Raw genomic sequence first — 10,668 nt, forward strand, 5'->3', positions numbered from 1 at the left:
CGAGCAGGGAATCACGGGTATTTTATTAGCCAAGGAACTTTCCTTTGGCCCAAGTCAGCTCCCCGCCCCCCCCTTCTTTCTTTATTTGCGAGGAGCAGAGCGAGGTCTCTTGTTGATGCAAACAAATGCCAGATGCGTGCACCACTTTGCATCTGGCTTTACATGGGTGCTGGGGAATTGAACCCGGTTCCACAGACTTTGCAAGCAAGCGTCTTTAACCACTGAACCATCTACCCAGTCTCCCCCCCCCCCCCACCAAACCATCTCCTTTGGAGCCTATTTTGTTAGGTATCTTTGTAGCTTTACTATTCACTCCCACTCCTGCTCGGGATTTTCTGTTCCCTAACACCACCTGCAGGAAATAGTATATTTTCCACACTAATCTTCCTTTTCCTTGTAGTACCCTAAGATAGACCTTTAAAAAAAAGTTTTGTTAAAGGTTTGTGGAATAAGAATAAAACGACCACATATGGAGAAGCTAAAACCTCGGTGAATCTGTACAAACATGGTGTCTGGTTCCCTCAGCATGGTAACTGCAGACAAGCTAGCTTTTTGTCCCCCACCTTTCTTCAGGGCGCCCTCCCACCAACAACCTGCAAACCTTTCCCAGCTAAAGCTACTCATTCATCCAGGATCTGGGACGAAGAGGTGATAGGGAAGACAGTGGCTGAAGAGCAAACAATTTGCATTTCTGAGAAGCCCTCTGGGGTGGAGAACTTAGCTTTTTGCTTCCCTGCCTAGAGCCAAAGATCAAAGGTTCAGGGTTAGACTGGGATCTTTGGGGACTGAACTTTGAAGTGGATTCCATCCATGGTAGATGATTTCTGCTGGGTTGTTAAGAACTTCTGGTGATATTGGGCTGGGTGAACTTTGAGTACTTAAAAATACATAATGGGGCTGAGGTGGGGGATGCAGCTCAGTAGAGTGCCCAGCGTGCCAGAGGCCCGGGGTTCAATCCCTATCACTGCATAAATTTATAATTCCTGAGTTTGGGAGGCACAGGCAGGAAGATCAGAAGTTCAGTTCCAGGTCATCCTCAGCCACAGTGATTTTGAGGCTAAGCTGGCTACATAAGACCCTGTTGAAAGAAAGAAAGAAAGAAAGAAAGAAAGAAAGAAAGAAAGAAAGAAAGAAAGAAAGAAAGAGGGGAAGACAAACAAAAAAATCCCCACCTAATTCTTTTATTTGGGTTTTTAAAAGCTGCGGTTTTTTGTTGTTGGTTTGTTTTGTTTTGTTGTGTTGGTTTGGTTTTTCTAGGTAGGGTCTCACTCTAGCCCAGGCTGATCTGAAATTCATTATGTACTCTCAGGGTGGCCTTGAACTCACAGTGATCCTCCTACCTCTGCCTCCTGAGTGCTGAAATTAAAGATGTGAGCCATCACACCTGGCAAAAGATGCATTTTTAAAGACTGGAAAATATGCATTCAAAACCACTGTCTGGCTGTAGAGATGGCTCACTGGTTAAAGGCACTTACTTGCAAAGCCTGATGGCCCAGATCCAAATCCCCAATGCCCACATAAAGCCAGATGCACAAAATGGCACAAGCATATGGAGTTTCTTTGGTGGCAGGGAGCCGTGGGGTGCCCATCCTTCCTCCCTCCCTCTGTTTCTCTTTCTTTCCCTCCGCCATCTTTCTTTCTCAAATAAATAAATTAATTAAATATTAAAAAAAACACTATCAGTGGGAGTGTGCATCAGAAAACCCATTTGGAAGCCATCCAATATTTGTCAACATTAGACAGGTATGAACTTTAATTTTTTTATTCAAACTTTTATTTGTTTATTAATGTGTGTGTGTGTGTGTGTCACACTAGGATCTATTGCTGCTGCAAACAAATGCTCATCTGGCTTTAAGTGGTTACTGGGGAATTGAATTAAGGCCCAAAGGCTTTGCAAGCAAGTACTTTTAACCATTGAGTCATCTCCCCAGCCTTAATTTTTAAAAAATATTTTATCTATTTATTTATTTATGAAAGAAGGAGAGAGAAAGGATGGGCACACGAGGGCCTCCAGCCACTGCAAATGAAATCTAGATGCATGTGACACCTTGTGCAGCTGGTTTACATGGGTACTGGGGAATTGAACCTGGGTCCTTAGGATTCACAGGTAAGCACCTAACTGCTGAACTATCTCTCCAGCCCTTGTTTGTTTTTTGAAGCAAGGTCTCATATAGCAAGCCCTAGCTGGCCTTAGACATCCTCTTGCCTCTACTCCCAAGCTTTGGGATCACAAGCATGTGCCACCATGCCTGGTTTCAATAATTCTTTTCTGTGAATTTATTCTATATATATGTAGGTATCTATATTTGTGCATATATGTTTGTGTTCCTGTTGTTTGTTTTTTTTAAGGTAGGGTCTTGCTCTAGTCCAGGCTGACCTGGAATTCACTATGTAATTTCAGGCTGGCATTGAACTCATGACAATCCTCTACCTCTACCTCCCACATGCTGGGATTAAAAGCATGTGTCACTGTGCTTGGCCCTGTTTTTTTACATAAGGCATCATTACATAGTACAAAGCTTCATGTTTTCCCCTTTCCTATTGATACATAGTGATCTTTCTAATTCTTTTAACAGATGCCTAATTGTGCAATTGTGGTTGTAAAAGATTTATTTTACCAAGTCCCCTATGGACTACACAGATAATGAGTTTGGTATTTTGTATTTAAAATCAATGCTGTAACAGTTATTATTATCTGTAATACAATTGTCTTGAGTATCCAAGGTGCATTGTCTTTTTGACCTCTTGGTAGATACCAAAAATCCAAAGATGGCCAGGCATGGTGGGCATACCTTTAATGCCTACTCTACTTCAAAAACAAACAAACAAACAAAAAACCCAGGGGCTGGAGAGATGGCTTAGCAGTTAAGATGCTTGCCTGCAAAGCCAAAGGGCCTCGGTTTAATTCCCCAGGACCCACGTTAGCCAGATGCATCTGGAGTTCATATGCAGTGGCTGAAAGCCCTGGTGCGCCCATTCTCTCTCTCCCTCTCTCTCTCTTCCTCCCTCTCCCTCTCCCCCTTTCCTTCTGTTAAATTTAGAAAAAAAAAAAAAAAAAGCCACACACCTTTAATCTTAGCATTTGGGAGGAGGAGGTAGAGGTAGGAGGATCGCCATGAGTTCAAGGCCACCCTGAGACTACATAGTGAATTCCACGTCAGTCTGGGCTAGAGCAAGACCCTACCTCAAAAAACAAAAACAAAAACAAACAAACAAACAAAAAAACCCAACAACAACAAGACAAAATATTTATAGATGCTGGGGTCCCTCACATAAAATGATAGTATTTGCATATAAGCTATGTATACACTCCTCTACCCTCAAAAGATCTCTAGATGACTAATACCTAAGATAAAATGAATGCTGTGTAAAATTATTATTGCACTATATTGTTTAGGGAATAATGACAAGAAAAGCTTGTATGAGTTAAGAAAATATTTTCCATTCTCATTGAGTTGATAGATGTTGAATCCTTAGGAATGAAGGGCTGCCATCGTTGCTTGAGAATCCTTGGAAAGACTCACGGTACTGCTTGCTGTACTGAATGGCCAGTGGCTCAGTGGTGAGAGGAGGCTTTGACATTCTTCCATTTGGCACGTGAAACTTTCGCCATGTTCTTTCTTGCTAACCAAGGTTTTTTTTTTTTTGTTTTGTTTTTTTTACCTTAAAACAAAAAGAAAGTCTCTTAGCCAAGTAATGGTGGCTTTCTTTAGGGGTATGGCATAAGAGGATTGCTCTTTGTTTTCTTTCTTTCTTCCTTTTTTTTTCTTTTACTTATTTACAAGTAGAGAGAGAGAGGAGACAGACGGAGAGAATGAGAATGGGTACTTCAGGGCCTCCAAAACTCCAGATGCATGCACCGCTTTGTACATCTGGCTTTATGTGGGGGAATTGAACCTGGGTTGTTAGGCTTTGCAGGCAAGTGCCTTAACCAATCTCTCCAGCCATTTGTATCCATACATTTGTATCCTTTGAATTTTTTTTTTTTTGTTGTTGTTATTTTTGTTTTTTTGAGGCAGGGTCTTGCTCTAGTTCAGGCTGACCTGGAATTCACTATGTAGCATCAGGGTTGCCTCAAATTCAAAGGCATGCCACCACACCTGGGACTTCCTTTCCCTTCCTTCCTTCCTTCCTTCCTTCCTTCCTTCCTTCCTTCCTTCCTTCCTTTCTTTCTTTCTTTCTTTCTTTCTTTCTTTCTTTCTTTCTTATTATTAGAGAGAGAGAGAGAAAGAATGGACACACAAGGGCTTCCAACTGCTGCAAATGAACTCCAGATGCGTACATCCCTTTGTGCATCTGGGTCCTGGGAAATTGAACCTGGGTTCTTTGGCTTTGTAGGCAAGCACCTTAATCACTAAGCTATTTCTCCAGCCCTTGTTCTTTTTTCAAGGTAGAGTTTTGCTGTAGCCCAGACTGACCTGGAACTTAACTATGTAGTCTTAGGGTGGCCTTGAACTCACATGATCTGCCTACCTTTGCCTCCCAAGTGCTGGGATTAAAGATGCTTACCACCTTAGTGGCCTGGCTTAGTTTTTTATTTTTTATTTTATTTTATTTTTTTTTTGAGGTAGGGTTTTACTCTAGCCCAGGCTGACCTGGAATTCACTATGTAGTCCCAGGGTGGCCTCGAATTCATGGTGATCCTCCTACCTCTGCCTCCCGAGTGCTGGGATTGAAGGCGTGAGCCACCATGCCCGGCAAGTTTTTTTTTTTTTTTTATTTGAGAAAAAGAGAGAGAGAGAGAGAGAGAGAGGGAGAGAATGGGTGCATTAGGGCCTCTAGCCACTGCAAATGAACCCCAGATGCATGTGTCACTTGTGCATCTGGCTTTATGTGGGTACTGGGGATTCGAACCTGGGTCCTTTGACTTTGCAGGTAAATGCCTTAACTGGTGTTGCAGTCCAGTTCGCATTGCTGTTAGAAATCACCCAACCAAGAGTAGCTTCTGGGAAAAAGAGATTTATTTTGGCTCACAGGCTCGAGGGGAAGCTTCACGATGGCAGGGGAAAACGATGGCATGAGCAGAGGGTGGACATCACCCTCTGGCCAACATAAGGTGGACTACAGCAACAGGAGGGTGTGCCAAACACTGGCAAGGGGAAACTGGCTATAAAACCCATAAGCCCGCCCCCAACAATACACTCCCTCCAGGAGGCATTAATTCCCAAATATCCATCAGCTGGGAACCTAGCATTCAGAATACCTAAGTTTATGGGGGACACCTGAATCAAACCACCACAACTGGTAAGCCATCTCTCCAGCCCTTGCTTAGTTTCTTAAAAAGCAAGTGCACACTAAGTAATATGCTTTTGGTCTTTAGACAGTAAGAAAGATCATAAAAAGATGACCTGCCAGATGGGCATCCGTTTGGGTGGCATTTAACTGGTTCCTCTCAGCCCTTCAAATGCATCCCTCATTCTCATTCATAGTGACTAGAACCCCAACCACTCATCCAAACAGCCCCTTTTCTGAGGGGGAAAACAACATGGGTAATATATATTTTTAATTGTCCTCTTTCTTCTTTCCCACTTCTTCCTTTCCTCCCCATCCCCAACTTTCTTTCTTTTCAGGGCTGCTGCTAGAAAAGCACTCCCAGCCCTTATATGTGGTTTCAATCTGCAGCTGAAGGAAGTGTGGGCATTTCCTTTGCCAGCTCATCTGGGGAAACTTCTCAGGACTATCTAGAAAAGCAAATGTTGCTGGCTAAGTCCTCTTAGCTCCTCCAAGAAGTTTCTTGCTAAGTCTAGGTAGAGGGCAACATTCATTGCTATGTTCCTAAATCCCCTTGTTCTTCTGTCAAACATATAAGCTTGTTTCTATACAAAAAGCAGTGTTAGATTTGATCTCCCTGCCTAAGAGTATGTGTGTTATTTTGTTTTGAGGCCCCAGTAGCTAATATTTAGTGGTATTGGCTGTGAGCTGGCAGCATGCTAAATGCCTTACACAAGCTATTTCATTTATACACACTGTGGCAAGTCAGGCACGATTACCAACACCTATTTCACAATGAGAAAGCTGAGGTATCCAGAAGCTAGAGTTCACAGCATTAAGGTGAAAAAGCAAGCCTAGACATCCAAAGAGCCTCACTCCAGAGCCTTTCCATCCCTTCACCCCTTCACATTAGGCTGCTTTTTTTAAAATTAAGGGCTGGAGGTTGGAGAGATGGTTTAGCAGAAAAGGTACTTGCCTGTGAAGCCTAAGGACCCATGTAGGACTCTCCAGATCCCGTGTAAGCCAGACGCACAGAAGAGGAGACAAGTGCAGAGTTGCACATGACCACTAGGTGGCACAAGCATCTGAAGTTTGATTGCAGTGGCTGAGGCCCTAGTATGCCAATTAATTCTTTCTCTCTAAAATTAAAAAAACAAATTATGAGCTGGGAAGATTTCTCAGTGGTTAAAGGCATTTGCTTGCAAAGCCTGCCAGCCTGAGTTAGCCAGGGTTCGATTTCCCAGTACCCATGGGTGGAAGTTTGAATGTATGTTCTCCATAGACTCAGACAAAAACTTGTGGCTTGGATCACCAGCTGCCTGGCTAGAGGAGGTGTCACTGGGGATGACACTTGAGTCCAGCCCTGAGGTAGGCAGAGAAGTGTGAGCTCTCGTTGGGTCCCTACTGCTTACTGCCTGCCAGGTTTGTGCTTGCTGTTTTTTTTTTTTCTTTTTTTCTGGTTGTTTGGTTGTTTCTCTCTGCTTGGATGTATGGAAGCAGCTTCTCCCACCATTGATGGAACTTCCTCCCTGGATCTGTGAGTTTAAAATCAATTCCTTCCTCCCATAATCTGTGTTTGGTTTGCATGGTCATCCCAGCAACAGTAAGCTGTGACTACAGCACATGAAGCCAGATGCACAAAGCAGCGCATGGGTCTGGAGTTTGCCTGTAGCGGCAAAAGGTCCTGGTGCACCCGTTCATATTTTCTCTTTTCTCTCTCCTCACAAATAAATGAAATATAAAAAAATTTATTGTCAGGGGAAGAGATTGAATAAAGGAAAGGTGGAGGGAGGGCTAATCAAAATCTAAGAGGATATAAATAAATCATATGGAAATCTACTTTTTTGGATAATGGAACACACAGGAGCCGTAGATTGTTGCTAGAAAATTTTCAGACCTTCCAGTGAGTTGTTGGCCAGGGAGGTCCCTGATGTCTCCAAATCATTATAGGGCATTGCTGAGGCCCTTGGTTTCCCACCAGAAATAGACAGTAAAACCCTATTGCTGAAGACTCCACATACTTGGGCTGCAAGGCCACTGAGAAATCCTACTGGAACTGAGCTGATAACCTCCTCCATGTAGACCAGCTGACAGAAAGCTGGAAGAAGCCATTCTGCATGCAGTTCAATGGGAGAAAGAGAAATCACCAGTGAAAATACTCAGTAGTGGACACTGCAAGCCTTATATTTGGCCAGCCAGGCCAAATGAGCCAAAGGGTGCAATAGTGGCATGTCTGTCATGGTGGAAACCAACTGCCCTCTAATGGGACTGGAGGCCAGCTCCATGGGAGCGAATACATCCCTGATACTGAAAACTTAAAACAGGGGTAGTCATGAGCCCTAGGGGTGTGATGTCTGTTGCTGTCTGGCTAAATGTATGTACTATGCTTATCAAACTTCTCGGCAAGCACTTCTCTTAATGTTCATACCCTTATATTAATGCTACTCTTACTTTTGCTACAGAATCTCTTTTCAGATGGCAGTGACTTTGGGATGACTCAGAAGACATCATGGTGTTGGAAAGAAGTGAGAGGAGTGCTCAGTACTGCAATATCTCTATCACACCTTCCAAGGCTCAGGGTCTAATGAGGAAGAGGTGGTGGAAAGAATGTAAGAGCCAAAGGAAGGATAGGTCTCCTTACAACATGCTCCCTCCAGACACAAAATGGCCTGGATATCCATGACCTTGCAGTGCCTGACACCACCTACACAGGACCATCATAATAGGAGGAAAAGATAGTGACATCAATATAAAAGAGAGACTGATTGAGATGGGGAGAATGAAGTTTCAAAGGGGAAAGTGGAGGGGGGGAGAGCATTACCATGGAATATTTTTTATAATTATGGAAATTGTTAATAAAAAATTAAAAATTCATATATTAAAAAACGTTTCAACTTTACCAAAAAGAACTGTGAACAGTTTGAGTAGCAGAGGGGACTTCAATCCATATCATTGTCTCTTCCCTGAAGCCATTCTGTTTTGTCAGATCTTTGACTTAGCCGTGTGTGTGTGTGTGTGTGTGTGTGTGTAAGAGACCAGAGGGTGATGGCAGAAATGCTAAAACCTGAGCTGGGCATGGTGGCACACACTTCTAATGGCAGCACTTGGGAGGCAGCGGTAGTTGGATCTCATGAGTTCAAGACCACCCTGAGATTTTAGAGTGAATTCCAGATCAGCCTGGGCTAGAGAGTGAGAACCTACCTTGAAAAACCAAAAAAACAAAAAACAAACAAACAAAAAATGTTGGTCAAGAATTAAGAGTTCATATGTTGGGGCTGGAGAGCTGGCTCAGTTGTTAAGGTACTTGTCTGAAAAGCCTAATGACTTGGGTTCTATTCCCAGTATTCACATAAAGCCATATGCACAAAGTGGCACATGTATCTGGAATTCATTTGCCGCAGCTGGAAGCCATTCTCTCTGACTCTTGGTCTCTCTCTCTCTTCTATCTCTATCTCTGTCTGATTGCAAATAAATAAACAAAAAAAAATTATTTTAAAGAGTTCATGTAAAGCAGGGATCAGGGCAAATATGGCAGGCATTTTAAGGAGACTCAACCAGCCAGTAAAGAAAATGTATTTTAAGAAACCATATCTCTGTTATGAATAGGCCCACAGAGAATTGAGATGAAAAAATTCCTTCAAACCAGATGTGTTTTCTCCTAGGTATGTTTCAAGTTTATTTTTGTCTTTTTCATTTTTGTCTTCTTCCATCCCCTCTGCCTTTCCTTCCTTCTCCCTTGGTCTGTCAGAGGAGAGGGGCAGCAGTATTCTGGCTGAAGAAGTGGTTTTGCTCTTTGCTTTGTTGCCAATTCACCCTCATCAGAAGCTGCATGTGCCTGGGACGCCCCCCGCCCCCACACGTCAAAGGTCCTTCTGTCTCTAATGGCTCAAAGCAGAACGAAGGCCGGGCGTGGCGGCACACATCTTTAATCCCAGCACTTGGGAGGCAGAGGTAGGAAGATCACCTAGGTTCAAGGCCACCCTGAGACTCCATAGTGAAATACAGGTCAGCCTGGGCTAGAGTGAGACCTTACATCAAAAAAACACAAAAAGGGCTGGAGAGATGGCTTAGCGGTTGAGCGCTTGCCTGTGAAGCCTAAGGACCCTGATTTGAGGCTCGATTCCCCAGGTCCCACGTTAGCCAGATGCACAAGGGGGCGCACGCGTCTGGAGTTCGTTTGCAGAGGCTGGAAGCCCTGGCGCGCCCATTCTCTCTCTCTCCCTCTATCTGTCTTTCTCTCTGTGTCTGTCACTCTCAAATAAATAAAATATTAAAAAAAAAACACAAAAAGCAGAATGAAGGTCATTAGCTGCCCAGATTAGAGCTGAACTTCATACATGACTCAAAACCAAGGTTTTAAGTACAGAATACATTATTAAAACTATGGAGGAATAAGATTGTTATAACAGTGCAGAATGTTATGGTGGCGAAGGAAGACAAACATCCAACATACTCTTGTCTCCTTGTCACTGAGTCTGTCCTTCTACCAGGGGCGTCCTCTCTCCAGCAGCAGCAGCAGCAGGCTGGCAATCAGCATGGAAGCTGCCTGTCTTGTCTTCACGACTGGACGACTCAGGAAAGGTTTGCGGAGGCGGCTTGCTCTGTGGCTTCTTTCCTCCAGCATTTTTTTTTTTTTTTTTTTTTCCTGAAGCCCTGGGAAGGGAGCCAGGACATTTGATGATGTTTGTTTCTATAGATACTCCACTCTCTTTCTTTTTCTTTCTTTCAGATCAGATTATCGTGTTGGTGGCGACAGGTTAAGAATTGCTAGGGAACACACAGGGACAATAAATACACGTACGACTTTATCCAGACAGAGGGCTAGGCTGCTCCTGGCCTGGGTGGGTGCTTTGCGCTGGGACTGGTGAGTAGCTGTGTCTTCCTGTTTCTGTTTCAAGTGGTCTGTTACTAAAATCTCAACCGCCTTGGAAGCTCTAAATAAGACTTTCACTGGTTTTAATCATAATACAGAATAACAGAACAGCTATTGTAGTGTTTGCATTGGTCTACTCAGCTAGCTTCCCAGCATTCTTCTGGAGCCCAGGTAAGTGCCGGTCTACCCAGCTCAAGCATTATTTTCCTTCTATTACTTTGGCAAGGTGAACAGCCACTCAGGGAGGGAACAATTTTCCCAACTGTAAAAGTGTAATGAGGGTCTCTGGCCTATCACAGTTTGACTTAATGACTTCTCAACTTTACAACAGTGTAAAACCCATATGCTGCATTTTGAGGTCCCTGACCCCCAGGCTAGTGGTATGCAGTATGGTGCTAGGAAGCCACAGCTCCCACTGCAGTGTGCTCTGTGGCCCAGTTGGATGGACGGTAGGTCAGGTACACTTGATGCTCTTCTAGTTTGTGATATTTTCAACTTACTATGGGTTTACACCATAGCAAGCCAAGGAGTAACTATATGGGGTCATCAAGAGAGCTAAAACCGCCTGGCATGGTGGCGCACGC

The sequence above is a fragment of the Jaculus jaculus genome, chromosome 12, assembly GCF_020740685.1.
Source record: "Jaculus jaculus isolate mJacJac1 chromosome 12, mJacJac1.mat.Y.cur, whole genome shotgun sequence".
Lineage (NCBI taxonomy): Eukaryota > Metazoa > Chordata > Mammalia > Rodentia > Dipodidae > Jaculus > Jaculus jaculus.